General features: G+C 45.8%; 1 protein-coding gene across 1 annotated transcript in view; it reads right to left on the bottom strand.

Moving 5' to 3' along the window:
- Positions 1 to 17,379, bottom strand: part of LOC121007909 (FK506-binding protein 4-like) — a 43,407-nt gene that overhangs the window by 21,215 nt on the left and 4,813 nt on the right. The gene's annotated exons all lie outside the window — the stretch shown is intronic.

The following is a 17,379-nucleotide window of genomic DNA, read 5'->3' on the forward strand; positions in this document are numbered from 1 at the left end:
GGTGATGGCCCACAGAATTGAAGAGGTAATCGTCCAGATTACCAGGTGCACAACCCTCAGGATACCCATGTGGTATTACCCCGGTTCTGATAACATTATTGGAACCAATGTAATGACACAAAATGGGTGGATCCTGGATCTGGCAAATTGTATTGTGGAAGGAGTAGAGAATTCTACTGATATGCTCGAACACAAGTGGCCTGAGGTCTCACACAATCTAGACCTGGAGCCTATTGTGTACGAGCATTCTGAGCTGTGGGCCCAGAGCAAAAATGACTGTGGCAGACTGATTGACGTTCAGATGGACATACAGGGTCCTGACCCTCCACCTCAACGTGAATACCAATTTCCACCAGAGGCCACCCATTAAATTATGGACACGGTCCAGGAATTGAAGACTAGGGGTGTGGTCATTGAGTGTAATTCAAAATTCAACAATGCCCTCTGGCCAGTCAAGAAAAAGGACACTAGTGCATGAAGGCTTACCATAGACCTCCGGGTCCTCAATAAATACACCCCAATGTCCGCTCCAGTGGTGGCCCAGACTCCCGACATCATGGCCAGTATAAGCGGCAAAAGCCGCGTATTCTCGACCGTAGATGTTGCTAACGGGTTATTCTCCATCGAACTCACATCATGCCGGTACAAATTTGCCTTTATGGTGGGGGACAAACAGTACATGTTTGCTGTACTGCCCAAGGGGTTACACAGCAGCCCCACGTATTTTCATCAGGCATTGGTGGCCGTACTGAGTGTGGTCTCACAGCCGGAATGCCTTCTACAATACGTGAATGACCTGCTCTTGCATACAGAAACCATGGAGGAACATTTGGTTCTGTTGAGAGAGCTGCTGGGACTCCTGACAAAGTCAGGACTCAAGCTGAGTCCCCATAAGGCAAATTTGGCCAAAACGGAGGTAACCTTCCTTGGGGTCTAAATTTCATTTGGAACCAAAGGAATCATGACAGCCCATGTGGAATCCATGGTGAAGTTACCCAGGCCCAGAACTCTTCAGGATTTGAGGAAATTCCTGGGGGTGGCCAACTTCATGAGGGAATTCATAGAGGATTTTGCTTCCAAAGCGAAACCTCTCTATGAGCTCCTTCGAGGAGAAGAACCCTCAATCAAAGGTTGGTCCGATGCACAAGAGGTGGCCTTTTCAACGTTGAAAAGGGATCGCTCCTCGGCGCCTGTGTTGGCCACTCCACATCCAGATGGGGAAATGGCCATACAGGCACATGCAGGTATGGAGTCTATCTCAGCGGTCCTTCTACAGAAAGTAGGGTATGAGACCAGACCTCTGGGATATTTCTCCAGGCTACTTTCGCCCGTCAAACGAGGGCTCGATAAATGTGCCAAGCAATGCCTGGCAGCCATACACTATGCTGTCGAGACCACCGAGCATATTGTAGGCTTCCGACAACCTCACCCTGCAGACTCCACACTCTCCTTTAGCCCTTTTGCTCCGTGATACTCTCCCTGGAGTCTCCCAACAGAGATTCGGGAGATGGATCATGGATCTCAGTGGCCGGAATCTGCAGGTGGACCACAAGGCCAAGTATGTTCTGTCCCAGTTGCTAAACCTGACTGGAACCCGAACATGACTGTGGCCAACCAGAACTGGACGACTCACCACAGATGTTCAGGACTGACAGGCGTCCAGAAGACAGAGTCATCTTTGTCGATGACTCTCGATTCTATCTGAATGGGGAATATGTCACAGGTTTTGCTGTGCTGGATGAGACCACTGGTACCCAGAGTCTTGTCAAGTTACCGGGTCACATGTCGGCACAGCGGGCAGAGCTAGAGGCTGTCAAAGAAGCTCTGCTTCTTCAGCCCCCAGGGAAACAAACTATATATAGCGACAGTTCATATGTATTTCGCTCCCTCACCCTGCATCTTGACATATGGAAGAGGAGAGGATTTGTGGACAGTCAAAACAAACCTCTGGCTCATGTGTCCGTCCTGAAGGAGCTGTGGGAGTGGGGCATGGCACACATGACGGAAGCAGCCATTATCAAAATCCCGGCGCATCAAAAAGGGGCCGAACCTTTGATAATGGGTAACAACAAGGCAGACCAGCTGGCAAAACTAGCGGCAGTGTCTGGTACCCTCCGGGAACCATGCACTGGTCTACTACCAACACACCGGATTGCAGTGCGTACCCATCTGAGTGACGGCCCGGTGTCATTTGAAGAGGAACAAGCCAAAGATCCTCTTCTAATGACACATATCAAATCACCACAGTATCCCTGGTCTGTATAGCAAGGGATCCTGTGTTACGATACCGGTACTCAACAAATTCCTCTTCCGGTGGTCCCGCAGCATCTGCAAGCAGAGCTGACGCTATTAAACCACCAACAACTTGGACACCTCAGCCGGAATAAATTCTTGCCTCTCCTGAGGGACAAATTATACTGGCCAGGAATGTCCAATTCAGTAGAGGAGGTTACTCAACAGTGCCTGGTGTGTGCTCAAGTCAACCCAAGGCGTCAGCCCTGAAGCCGGTGTTGCAGTGAGTTCCTCCTGCTGATGGTCCGTGGTCCGCAATACAAATAGATTTTATCGGACCATTGCCGACCGGAAGTCGTAACTGCCGTTACGCACTGGTGATAGTGGATGTCTTCTCAAAATGGGTACAAGCCATCCCCATGGTCAACGATACGGCTACCACCACTGCCCGTGTTCTCTGGGAACAGGTACTGTCACGATGGGGTATCCCCAGAGTGATAGAATCAGACAGAGGAACCCATTTCACGGGTAAGGTAATGAAAGCACTTTGTGGTCTCTTAGACATAAAACAAAGGTTCCATATGCCTTATCACCCTCAGTCAGCGGGCATCGTGGAGCTGATGAACCGGACCATCAAAACCCGGCTTTCCAAGGCACTGCTGGAGAAGGGTTTCTCTTGGGTAACCTATCTTCCAGCCATGCTAATGGGTACCGGTATCTGCTCGTTTTAACTTATGACCGGACGTAAGAAGCCCCTATGTATGCCTAACGAACCCCAAATGTCGGAGCCCACAAAGAACGCCATCTCCAGAGACATGTTTCTCCAACAGGTTCAGCAGAACCTGAAGGAGTTACTGCCTCATGCAGCGATACGGTTGCACAAACCGTATATACAGGGGGAAACACCAATGCCCGCTGTAGGAGAAATGGTGATGGTGAAAGTCTTCCGTCGGGCTGGCCCATGGGACGCAAACTGGGAAGGACCCTACAAGGTCCTTGAAGTAATGGGAGACACCATGTTGAAAGTACAAAGGCCAATCACAAACAAAAAGAAATCCCGTAGACGGCAGGAAGTCTTGTAGATTCACATCGACCCGAGCCTCCCCAACTCCATAACGCATACCGTTCCAACTTGGGTGGGGGGGAAAGAGGGCTTGGTGGGTCGATGGCGAATCCATTACACTTATCACACCATCTAATTACAGAACACAAGAGGGAGATACACCATGGGACCACGTGGCCAGGGAAGAGCTAGGCGTCCTCTGAACGGGATGCGTCTCCAGCTTGTGACACTGGTGGTAAGCATGTTAATGGCAGGATCGGCCTCTTCAGGGGAGGGCCTGGGGACAAACATTGGTATGGCCAACATATCACTTAATGGACCCGGCCTTTTAATGGTGGAATATTTGGGTGGCAAAATCCGAAAACCATACGAGAACTTTGAGGGGTATGTCACCTTTTAGGTGATACAAGACAGATAGCGCTGGAGTGTGCGGTCAAGATAGCTGGTCCCATAAACAATACTGGCCTGGTGTAGTGCTGATAGTGGGACCAGCTATCTTGACCGCACACTCCAGCGCTATCTGTCTTGTTTCACCTAAAAGGTGACATACCCCTCTCTCTTTACCTATTCTGAGGAGAACAATAGCTCCTCACTAGACAGTAAGCAGCGGGATCTCCCTATCCAGGTAGATCTGTCCGGTAAGATAACAGGAGCGCAGGGAGAGCATCTTTTCCCTTTCCTTCCATACGAGAACTTTACCTTTACATCGGGACAGTGGTATCTGTATGGTTTCCAGAGAGAGGGTTTTGCCAATGGTGTGTTTCAGCATTATACCCCGGTGGAGAATGTGTCTGCCATACAACATGACTTACACACCCTCTGTCTCAAGGAATTCAGACATTTTCAGGACCTGGACCCTACACCTATCAAATCCTTAAGATGGGTGTCTAGGGACCCACACTTGCACCCCTACCAGCAAGTGAGAGCCAACACCACTACGGTGTAGTGTACCAAGGAGGGAATGCTGAGTCCTGAAGGGATCACTGGGGCAGAGTACAGTGGTTGGTACATCCTGAAGGCTACCTTCCTGGGGAAGGATAGCCAGGACAGGTTAAGGGTTAGGACGTATTTTGATAGGCCCATTCCAGTAAAAGGCACCCTGAAGGCTTATTGCATGTTGAGGGATTCCCAGATGATTATCACCAGGGAATCCAGTTATGTTCAGGGACATGTGTCCACAGATTACTTGCGAACCAGTATAATGATGTTAAAGTTAAACTGCAGTGACTCTGGTCAGGCCATTTGGAATGACCAGAGTGGTTCGGTAAAACTGGAAGGCTTATACCGAGCCACAGTTTTAAAGGTACGGACTGACGCCAAGGACCCTAGGTATGTTCAGTTAAAGGGATCTCCATCCATACGGTCTTTCATGATCATGAGAGACAACTGTGTTCCTGAGGTGACAGGATACTATTTCGTCACCTATGCCCACTAGAAGCAGGAAACCCAGATGGTGATGTTGGACACTAATCCCTGGAGGTGGGATTTGGTATGCAACGGGGTAGATACCCCTACGGTGGATGTATGGATGGATGGTACCCCTATGACTGAAGAATACCGGGGTAGGTATGTGTCTTCTGATTGGAAAGACCCCAGGGGCAGGGAGATTAACTTTGAAATCAATATAGATGGTTTGTTTAAGTGGCCTTTTTGCGAGGCAGTAGACAAAGGATGCTGGACCTTTACTCAGTGGGTCTATCTGTCCCAAACCAGACCTGTAGGGAAACTAGTGTTACAGGCTGGAGAAAACGAACAGTGGTATCCGTTCAAAGGAAGGGGGCAGATCTGTGTAACAGTGGTGAGGGTCCCCTACGAAACAGAAGATCTCCAACCAGTAAAACCGCATTCGGACTCTTGCACCGCCCCTATCAGTTGGCAGATCCTACAGCTCCTCAACTGTCATCCCCTAGAAGATCATCACGGGTGCCAAATTCATCCTGGAGAATTTCCGTAGATGACTTCCGAGTTGACCAATGGGATCACAGGTGTGAGGAGTTTGTAGAGGTTGGATAGAGGCTGGGCAAGAGGTGAGAAAAGACGACTCCCGACATAGGAAGAACAGGGGAGGAGAGATCTAGTGGCTATGGGACTTGGCGGAGGTGCTTTGGCAGTGGGTGCCCTGAACACTATGGATATGGAAGTCCTGAGAAGTAAGCTTGGGGAGGTTGCACGACACGCCGGGGAAGGATTCAAGACCCAGCTTGATGTGAACCATGTCTTAGAGGGTTTACAGCATTCGCACATATATGCCAGTACCTCTCTATCTTCTGCTATACGTGAGAAGTTTAGGAGGTTAGTTGTGGGTCTCTTGGAGGAGCAGGATCGGGCTCAACTTGCTCTGGCGTGTACGCAGGGCCAAAGTGAACTCTCGGACAACCTTAAACATATTGTCTCAGCGTTACACAGCGGCCACTTCTCATTCAACCTAAGTCAGCGAATAAGTCCACTGATCTCTCCTTTCGCCATCAATCATACCTACTGGTGGGTGGTTCAGTGGCATGGATGTCAAAATTTAACCTGCACTGCTTCGTCCTTGGCACCCGTGTCCGGTCGCCTCAGACAGGGATACAGTGCCATCAATCTAGGAACAGTGATGAACAACTGAACGGTACTTCATCCCCAGCTCCCCTAGAGCGTTCTAACCTATGAAGAAGGCCATCCTTCTTTGTTTGACACTGAGGGATGTTGGTTGAGAGAGGATGCCATCCTCTGTTAGGGTAGTCGGGATCGGGTGCTTAGGCATCAGTGTTGGAACACCGAGGAGACCTGTGAGATGAAGGCCAACCCAATTCCCTCGTCCTCTTTAAAATACTTGGGACAGGGGTATTGGTGTTGGTACCAAGGGAGTAACAGATTGTATACAATTTATGGACTTAATTGTACCGAGCGAGGAGTACTCCTCCCCGGAGCGTACTGTACCCTTAGTCCCATTCTAGGTCTGGACGTCACAGAGCAGCAAGGAAGAACCCTGATTACCCCGGAAAGAAGACTCGACATTCGCCCCGATGTTCCTTTAAGACTCCAGAAGATTCCTCTTGGCTTCGGCAAAGAACTTAAACAGCTCCTGCTGGACTTCAGCCAAGAGGAAGAAATTATACAACATCTTCGGGAGACGGAGAAACAGGCCACCATCCGACTTACACATGACCGGACGAAAATTACCGTGGTTGCCACAGCATTGGACAAGGACTCAAAGATTTCATGGTGGGAGAGTCTTTTTGGATACAGTCCTAAGGCAACCTTGTTCTTCAATTTGCTGATACACCCGGTGATAGTGCTTCTGGTTCTGGTTGGACTCATGTACTTAGGACAGTGGTGGATGTACCGGAGGGTCAAGAGACTAGCGGACCAACTAAGCCAGAACCAGACCGCACTTCACAAACTCAACCGCCGGAGGTTCGGGACTTGATTTCACCAAAGTCCTGAAGCCTAAAAATATCCAAAGGACAGGACAATTTGTGTGTGTGTGTGTGTGGGGGGGGGGGATTCAGGATGGAGAATCTCAAATTTATCCTGAGACCCCATGTAATGGATATTGAACTTTTATAAATGTCCTTGGGTTTAGGTGGGTTGGGGGAGAGGGAGGGGAACTGTACATAATATGATGTGTTTTGAATGAATTTGGATAAGATTAGGGCATGATAGGGACAGTGCCATTTGCCACTTTGAACCCTGGAACAGTGACGTTCCTAAGGGAAGGGCTGGAGGTGTAGTGTGACGGAGGTATTTCCCCCTATAGAATTTAGGTACCATGACATCACCTCACTTAATGAAAAGTCTAACCTGCCTTGTAAAGACCTACTTCAATCAAGATGGAACAAGTAAAGTCAGAATGATCCTATTTAACCCTTATTGTTCCCATACCACTATCCCACCAACGATCCTATTTAACCCTTATTTTTATCATACCACTATCCCACCAACGAACCCTTATCACCCACGCTCCCCTACCTCAAACCCACTCTATTAACCTCTACCTGCCCATATTCTCCACCCACTATCCCACATCCCCCCTGAACCACCAATCCCCTGTCCTATCTTTGTAGGAGCATCCCTGCTCCCCCTTTACCCCTTTTACCCCTGCTGTACCTCTGTAACCCTGTGGCTGTGGCCTGCATTTACCCTTGCAGTGCCACCATTAACCCTTCATTCCCTTAGGCATAGTTTTAGAGCCAGGTGGGGTGGGCTGCTATTGTGTGTGTGTGTGTGTGTGTGTGTATTAGTTAGTTTGTGGGTGGAACTTGGGATTAAACAGTGTATTTAGTGCTGTAATTCTGGTGCTGTATTGTGTACTGTAGGTGATAAATATCTTGTATTATTTGTATTATACCTACTGTGTAACGTGTGATTATTGGCGGTAGCTAGCTCAGTTAGGCGCTTGCAGCTAGTTTAGCGGGTAGTGTGAAGCAAAGGAATAGTGTATTATTATTATAAAGGTATAAATAGGTGGAGTCATCGGTAGACGGCTCCTCCTATTTATGAATATAATTATTGATATTTGCATAAATATTGGTAATTAATATTCCCCCTTTACACATGTCATCTGTCGTAAAGTGTTGACTTATGAGTATTACTATAGAGATGCTGGGTGTAACGTTACTCTGCACTGCAATAACCCAGTAATTGTTTGATGTAATAATCTCAGTCGAGGCGAATTGTCCTCAGAGCTTTTTTAAAATTCAAAATGAATTTATCATTGTTCTCCAGCCTTAACTTAAATCAGCCCAGGAGTGACCCTGAGCTCAACCCAGAACCAACCATGTTTCCAGGGCCCCTTCTACCTCCAAACAGTCACATGAAGAAGACACAAATATCAATCGCAAGGAGGTAACTGTAACCTGATATAGCAATTCAGATCCAGCATTAGTGTAGAACACTCGAGCACAATAGAAGTCAATGGGAGAACCCCAGGCACCCCCTGCTCTGAAGAGGGGAGGGTGTCAGGACTCTAATTTAGCTTAGGAGTCCCTGCTCTGACTCCATATATATCTATACATGGAGTCAGTGCTTGGGGACACCCCAGTGTATTTAAATCTAATTTCTGAAAATCTTCTGCCAGGATTTGAACTCACAAACCCTTGTACATCAGAAGAAAGGACCTTACCCACTCAGCTATAAATCTGAATGCTAAACTGTGTCTGAAAAACCTCATAGTAGTTTCTGATTTAGTGTCTATTCCTATTCAGCAGAAGATTTTTTTTTTATATTTCTGTGCCTGTTAACATATAGATCTATAGTGTAGTGGTTAACATCCTTGCCTCTAATGTACAAGGTTGGGAGTTTGAATCCTGGCAGAAACATTTCGGAAATAGAGATTACATTTATCTATTTGATATTTTTTTAGTAATTGTAAAAAATTTATGGCACAAAATAAATGTGGAATTACTAAAAAATATAAATAAAAATAAAATTATATATATATATATATATATATATATATATATATATATATATATACAGTACAGACCAAAAGTTTGGACACACCTTCTCATTCAAAGAGTTTTCTTTATTTTCATGACTATGAAAATTGTAGATTCACACTGAAGGCATCAAAACTATGAATTAACGGGCGGAGCCTAGCCGTGAATGCAGAAGGCTGTGTGAGACCTCGACTCCTCCGCACTCAAGCTATTCAAGCCACTTGTACAGCAGTGACCCACTTTAAAATGGTCAAATATGGGAGAGACAGGGGTGCTGACACACCTGACACCCCGAGAACGCAAAAGAGCCAACAAGCCATGCAGAGATTCCTCAAAAAGAAAACCCTCATCTCCCCAGGCGCAAGACCTAAGATGGCGCCGGTAGCAGCATGTGCCGAAGATTGTGAAGACTCCGACGCAGCCAGCTCTCAGGGAGAAGTGGAACCCCGCGACCCCTCACCAGTATCAAAGTCCTTTCTTACAAAGGTACTGGGGCAGGCACTGGAAAAGGCAATAAAGCCAGTGCTTAATGAACTGTCCGACATCAAATCGGAGATAGCACAAATGGGACATAGAGTGGAGTCTCTAGAAACCGCAACACAAGAAATAGTGTCACACTCCGCAGGAGTAGCGGAATATCTGGACTTCCATACCGCAGAGATTAATAAAGCAATGTTAATGCTCGAAGATCAAGAAAATAGGAGCAGGAGGCGAAATGTTCGCATTAAGGGGTTACCTGAATCCTGGGCCTCTGAATCCCTGCGCAAAGTTGCCCTGGAAATATTTGCTGATCTTCTGGGCGAGGAGTCCGTTGATGTGATAATAATAGAGCGGATCCATAGGGCGCTGAGACCTGCCCCAAAGCCGACTGAAAGGCCCAGAGACGTCATCTGTGGACTGCTTTCATTTGTGGATACTGCTCGCATAATGGCGGCCGCTAGAGATAAACGGCAAATAATCTATGATGGAGCAGAAATAGCCCTATACCAAGACATCGCGCCTACCACACTCGCAAAAAGGCGCACAATGAAGCCACTCTTGGATGAATTGAGAGCGCACAAGATTCCCTACGTGTGGCTGTACCCATTCGGAATTGCAATAATAAAAAACGGAAAACGTATCCCGATCCACACCCCAGACGACCTGGAAAGAGCCTGGGAAGCGATCGGCATTCGCCCAGTAAAAGTCGCCTCTTGGATGCCGCTGATACCTTCTACAGACTTACCGAGCCTCCCGCAGATGGAACCCTGGAGGAAGATCCAGATGCAGAAGTCCAAGTCTAACAGAGCGGCAGCCGAGACGCGTTCCCCACCGACCTGAAAGAGGACCTACAGGCCACAACATATATCCTATGAAGAACGGTCGGAAAGCAATACCTGACTGTAGATCTTCAGAGAGCGGATACCTCTTGCAGGGTTTGAGCTCTGAGCTATTTTCTTATGTTTATTCTTATGTTTATTCACTTGTTTTTAATGTTGATTGTCAGAGTGTGAGTCATTAAGACTCTGTTGTCTGCTCAAAAATGGGGCCTGCGAGTTTACTATAGACCTCACTGTATATCAATGCTGTATGCGAATAGATGAACAACAATATGCATATGTTGTCACCACCCCTTTATAGTGTGGTGCTCCAATGATCCATAGCTATAGTATCACTAACACTTTTCCCTCTTCACCACCACCCCCCCTCCCCTCTCCCCTCTCCCCTCTCCATTTGCCTCACCTTCCCCCTGCTCCTTCCTTCCTACCTCCCCTCACCATATTCCCTTACCTCTACATTAAAGCCAAAAAAAAAAAAAAAAAGGACTTATATAACCCCAGCCTGCTGACGGCGAAATGAATACACAGCGATATACATCTATTACTTGCCTCATATAAGTTTCTGACACATTAGCAAGTTACTGATTTTGGAGTAACGGTTTCTCCATCCCTAGGAGCAGGGAAATCCTGTTCAGTTTAGTGGGACCACCAACCAGTTTGTAAAATATAGCCTGGTTTGCAGGCTTGAAGTGCGAGGGATAAGTCCATTCTCTTACTCCCTCCCAACTCGCATCCACTAAATTTAGTTGTACTGTTTATTACTTGTTTTTTGTTTTTTATATATAATTTATTTGTATTTTATTTACTCTCCCTTCTACTTGTTTAGTCCTATTACACCCCCCCCCTTCTTTCCCTCCCAACCCCCCCTGTAGACCGACCTAACTACATTGTAAAGACAATCAGAGATCTGTCACCTGAGAGATAATGGCGGAAGTGAAAATAACAACATTTAACGTAAAAGGCCTAAACTCGCCTCAAAAGAGAGGCCAGGTGATGTTAGCTATAAAAAAAATGGGAGCTCACATAGTCTTTCTACAAGAGACACACCTGCGTCAGAAAAAAATACCTAATTTTCCAACGCGTGTATTTGACCAATGGTTTCACGGCGCCCACCCTACTTCAGCTTCCAAAGGAGTCTCTATTGCCATCCACCACTCAATACCCTTTACACTACACCAGCAACACAAGGACGATGAGGGCAGACTTCTGATTCTGAAAGGGGAGATTGCTTCCCGAAAATATACCTTAGTTAACCTATATGCACCTAACAAAGCTACGGTCCAATGGCTTCTTAAAACGTTGGAAACCATCGAACACTATGCAGAGGGCCAAGTGATTCTGGGAGCTGACCTTAACCTGGTCCTGAACCCGGAACTTGATTCATCTACCACAAAATCACACATCGCTCAGAAACACATTAGCAAGCTACACAAAAAACTACAAAACTTGAAACTGATTGATGTATGGAGAACTAGCAACCCTTCTGTGAAAGACTATTCTTTCTTCTCTATCCCGCATGGTTCCTATCAAAGACTTGACCACATACTAATTTCTGCCTCTCTTTTGCCTGTCTCCAGCGCAGCCGAGATTGGGAGCATCACCATCTCCGACCACGCTCCCTGCCACGTGACCCTCGCCCTCGCCTCCCTACCAAGGAGAGAATGGAACTGGAAATTAAACGAATCCCTGCTGAACAACAGGCTACATATTGAACAGGTTAGATCTCAGCTGGAACTGTATTTCGAGACCAACTCCACCGCACACAGCACCTCACCTATAGAATGGGAAGCCCATAAGGCATACATTAGGGGTTGCTTCATCTCAATTGGGACGCGGGTCAAAAAAGAACAGCAGAAGGCCCTAGATTTCATACTAGATCAGATTTCTAAGATTGAAAAGCTAAACAAATTATCTTCTTGTAAAAAAAAACAGGCTGAACTTGTGGAACTCAGAACCCAGCTTAAAAAACTATTAGCTCAGAGAGTGAGGAAGCAGTGGTTACACTTCCAGCACAAGGTGTACGCACATGCCGACAAGGGAGGCAAAATGATGACAGCAATTTTAAAAAAGGCTAAGAATTTGTCTTACATCCCCAAAATAAGGAAGGTAGATGGAACCGTAACTCAGGAGACTCCAGAAATAGCTGAGGCTTTTCAAAAATTTTATGAAGACCTCTATAACCTAAATAAAGACAAACCCCTCAACCACAGTGACACTAGGCGGACGCATATTAGAAACTTTCTGGACTCACTAAAGATCCCGGTAGTACGCACAACCGACTTAGACTCCCTGATTACCCCAATCACGCTAGAAGAAGTGAAATCCATTGTGAGCAGTTTCCCACCAGGGAAGAGCCCTGGACCAGATGGTTTGCCCCTCCTCTACTATAAGACTTTCCAAGACATTTTATTACCCAGACTCACTAACATATGCAACACGCTTTTACAAGGAGGTCAGCTACCCAGGCAGACAGAAGAATCTTATGTCACCCTCATACATAAAGAAGGCAAAGACCCCCAGAACTGCGGAAGCTACAGGCCGATTTCCCTCTTGAATCTGGACCTAAAGATTTGGGCCAAAATCCTAGCAACCAGATTAGGCAAGCTGCTCCCTTACCTAATAGGCCCAGAACAGTCAGGATTCATCCAAGGTAGAGAAGGGAAAGATAACGCCCATAGAATCTTCCATGCAATCCATGCAGCCAAAACAAAGAGGTTCCCGTTGACTCTGTTAAGCATAGATGCGGAAAAGGCATTCGACAGAGTCAACTGGAACTTTATGGAAATGACGTTAAAAAAATTTGCCATACCAGAACCTTTCATACACTCAATATTTACTCTTTATCAGCAACCCCATGCCAGGCTGAAGGTCAATGGAACGCTGTCTCCAGCCTTTGAGATCTCAAACGGTACCAGACAGGGGTGCCCATTGTCCCCCTCCCTATTCATCTTGGTTGTGGAAACGCTTATCCAGTTAGTCAGACAGACCCCTGAGATAAAAGGAGTTAGTCATGGCAAGGCAGACTTGAAATGTACTGCGTTTGCTGATGATTTATTATTTCTAGTGACCAATCCTGAGACAGGATTAGATCACTTGACCAAAAAGATTGAGATTTTTAGTCATATTTCGGACTTCAAGGTCAACCATTCTAAATCCGAAATATTAAACATCTCATTCTCTGAAGCACGAGCAGCTACCCTTCAGTCCCACCTTCCTTTCCACTGGACCAAAGACCCCTTAAAATATCTTGGGATACTAATACCGAGAAACCTAGAGGATTTATTTGCAAGTAACTACACCCCCCTCAAAAACGACACTTCACGACTATTACAAAAATACAATTTGCCATATTTATCTTGGATGGGTCAGAAGAACGTGATCAAAGCCTATATTTTCCCTAAGATCCTGTATGTAATGCAAATGGTCCCGATTCACTTGCCGAAAACATTTTTCCGGGAGATAAGGAGACTTTTTTCACATTTCTTATGGAACGGAAAAAGATCTAGGATTTCGCATTCCCTCTTAACTAGGCATAAACTTAGGGGAGGGTTGGGCCTCCCGGATGTGTCAAAATATTACCAGGCAATGCAGCTAAACAGATGGCTAGAATCAATAGACCCCAAGAGACGACCGGATGTGCATGACCTAATGCAACAAAACGTAGGGCCCATGCTCCAGAGACTCCTCTGGCTGCCTGACACAAATCAAGGTAAGAACAGGGACCTCGACCCCTTATTGAAAGGGATCAGAGAGACTTGGAGGGAACTAAACAATACACTAGCTCCTAACCCATCCCCACTGTTGCCAGCAAACCTCATTCCCGACTTATTAGGCAAAAGTAGTGATATCCACCCTGAAATATGGGCTTCCTTGACCCAAACTAGAATAGGTGACTTATCTCCGAACACAGAAGAGGCCATTTTGAGCAAAATACCGGAGCGAATCAAAGACTCACCGGGTTTCTTCCTAACGAGAGCATATTTGGGTGCTGTGTGTGGTGAAATGGGAAAGAGGTGCACACCAGGTAGATCTTTAACCGATTTCGAAAAGACAATAATCTCACCCCTCCCCAAGCAGAGGAGGATCGCATCACTTTACGCCTTGGTGGGAGCCGGGGGCGAGGCGAGAAAACCACTCTATGTGAGGGAATGGGAGAAAGAACTTGACACTGTCTTCTCTGATCAAGATCTTAAAAAGATTTTAGCTTTTTCACATGGAACCTCACCGTGTATACGCCTACAAGAAAACCACTTCAAGCTTCTTACCAGATGGTATAGAACTCCAGAGTTCTTGCATAGATGTGGTGTGGCCCCTGATCGGCTGTGCTGGAGATGTGGTAAAGGCACAGGTTCATTATCTCATATATGGTGGTCGTGCCCATTGATCATACCATTTTGGGAAAACATCTCCAAGATAATTAAAAAAGTTACCACCCCTGAGTTCAAGATCACAGCGGAGATGGTTTTCTTCTCCCTGCCAACTGACCTATATAGGCCATCTAAGCAGAATTTAGTGACCCATCTCATTTCGGCAGCTAAGGCCATTATCCCTCTCCATTGGAGAGATACCAGCACCCCCTCCATACAAGAGTGGGAAGCCAAAGTAAATCAAATATCCCAATTCGAAGAAATGACAAGTTGGATTAACAGAAACCATGAGAGATTCCTAAAAACTTGGCAACCTTGGAAGACACTGAATGAGGGTGGGCGGGGTGGCTCGCTCTAGATATTTATACTAAGAGTAGGTCTGGAGACAAAGATCATTGGGTAACCAACAGGGCAAACAGCTGCAAGATGTTTAAGGATATTGACGGACTCAAGTGTATTAGGCCTCGATGTACTCACCCCCCCCCTCTCTTCCTTAGTTTCTTCTCTTTTCATTCTTCTTTTTCTTTTCCTTTCCTTTCTTTTCTTTTTTTGTCTTCTCTCCATATTATTTCTCCATACCATTGTCTAGGTCTATATTGCAAGGAGGTAGTATTTGACATTCTCATCGCCATATTGCCAGGATGTCTCTATATAGCCAAAACTGTTTAAATGACTATGACATTGTAGTGTGATACTTAATATGTCATGCCTGGCTTTTGTATCCCTCCCTGTGAGGAGGTAAATTACTGTCTATAGGATACCTCTGTTTATATCTCTATTGAAAATTCTGAAAATAAAGAATTTATAAAAAAAAAAAAAAAAACTATGAATTAACACATGTGGAATTATATACATAACAAAAAAGTGTGAAACAACTGAAAATGTCATATTCTAGGTTCTTCAAAGTAGCCACCTTTTGCTTTGATTACTGCTTTGCACACTCTTGGCATTCTCTTGATGAGCTTCAAGAGGTAGTCCCCTGAAATGGTCTTCACTTCACAGGTGTGCCCTGTCAGGTTTAATAAGTGGGATTTCTTGCCTTATAAATGGGGTTGGGACCATCAGTTGCATTGTGGAGAAGTCAGGTGGATACACAGCTGATAGTCCTACTGAATAGACTGTTAGAATTTGTATTATGGCAAGAAAAAAGCAGCTAAGTAAAGAAAAACGAGTGGCCATCATTACTTTAAGAAATGAAGGTCAGTCAGTCTGAAAAATTGGGAAAACTTTGAAAGTGTCCCCAAGTGCAGTCACAAAAACCATCAAGCGCTACAAAGAAACTGGCTCACATGCGGACCGCCCCAGGAAAGGAAGACCAAGAGTCACCTCTGCTGCGGAGGATAAGTTCATCCGAGTCACCAGCCTCAGAAATCGCAGGTTAACAGCAGCTCAGATTAGAGACCAGGTCAATGCCACACAGAGTTCTAGCAGCAGACACATCTGTAGAACAACTGTTAAGAGGAGACTGTGTGAATCAGGCCTTCATGGTAGAATATCTGCTAGGAAACCACTGCTAAGGACAGGCAACAAGCAGAAGAGACTTGTTTGGGCTAAAGAACACAAGGAATGGACATTAGACCAGTGGAAATCTGTGCTTTGGTCTGATGAGTCCAAATTTGAGATCTTTGGTTCCAACCACCGTGTCTTTGTGCGACGCAGAAAAGGTGAACGGATGGACTCTACATGCCTGGTTCCCACCGTGAAGCATGGAGGAGGAGGTGTGATGGTGTGGGGGTGCTTTGCTGGTGACACTGTTGGGGATTTATTCAAAATTGAAGGCATACTGAACCAGCATGGCTACCACAGCATCCTGCAGCGGCATGCTATTCCATCCGGTTTGCGTTTAGTTGGACCATCATTTATTTTTCAACAGGACAATGACACCAAACACACCTCCAGGCTGTGTAAGGGCTATTTGACCATGAAGGAGAGTGATGGGGTGCTGCGCCAGATGACCTGGCCTCCACAGTCACCGGACCTGAACCCAATCGAGATGGTTTGGGGTGAGCTGGACCGCAGAGTGAAGGCAAAAGGGCCAACAAGTGCTAAGCATCTCTGGGAAATCCTTCAAGACTGTTGGAAGACCATTTCAGGTGACTACCTCTTGAAGCTCATCAAGAGAATGCCAAGAGTGTGCAAAGCAGTAATCAAAGCAAAAGGTGGCTACTCTGAAGAACCTATAATATGACATATTTTCAGTTGTTTCACACTTTTTTGTTATGTATATAATTTCACATGTGTTAATTCATAGTTTTGATGCCTTCAGTGTGAATCTACAATTTCCATAGACATGAAAATAAAGAAAACTCTTTGAATGAGGTGCGTCCAAACATTTGGTCTGTACTGTATATATGTGTGTGTGTATATATATATATATATATATATATATATATATAATAAATGGTTCTGCCTGGATTTGAACTCCCAACCTTGTACATTAGAGGCAAGGACGTTAGCCACTACACTATAGAGGTATTTGTTAACCTGCACAGAAATGTAAAATAATTTTTCTGCTGAATAGGAATACACACTACATCAGAAACTACTATGAGGTTTTTCTGACACAGTTTCACATTCAGCTTTATAGCTAAGTCGATAAGGTCCTTGTCTCTAATGTACCAGGTGTTGGGAGTTCAAATCCCAGCAGAAACCTTTCAGAAAGGGATGTTTGGCTGAAGATGCTCACCCAACACTATCCAGCATTTAATACCCTATTAGAAGGAGAGCCATTGTAATAACATCTATGGGGCCTCTGTATTACATTATTGGGTCAGGGGCAGCATGGTCTTCTCCCGGGGCTTTTAAATGGAAACCTTCTAGAACAGCATGCTCAACCTGCGGTCCTCCAGCTGTTGCAAAACTACAACTCCCAGCATGTCCAAACAGCCTACAGCAGGGCATTGTGGGAGTTGTAGTTTTACAACAGATGGAGGGCCGCAGGTTGAGCATGCCTGATGTAGACCATTGTCCTTACTGGA

Source organism: Bufo bufo, chromosome 7 (genome assembly GCF_905171765.1).
Source record: "Bufo bufo chromosome 7, aBufBuf1.1, whole genome shotgun sequence".
Classification (NCBI taxonomy): domain Eukaryota; kingdom Metazoa; phylum Chordata; class Amphibia; order Anura; family Bufonidae; genus Bufo; species Bufo bufo.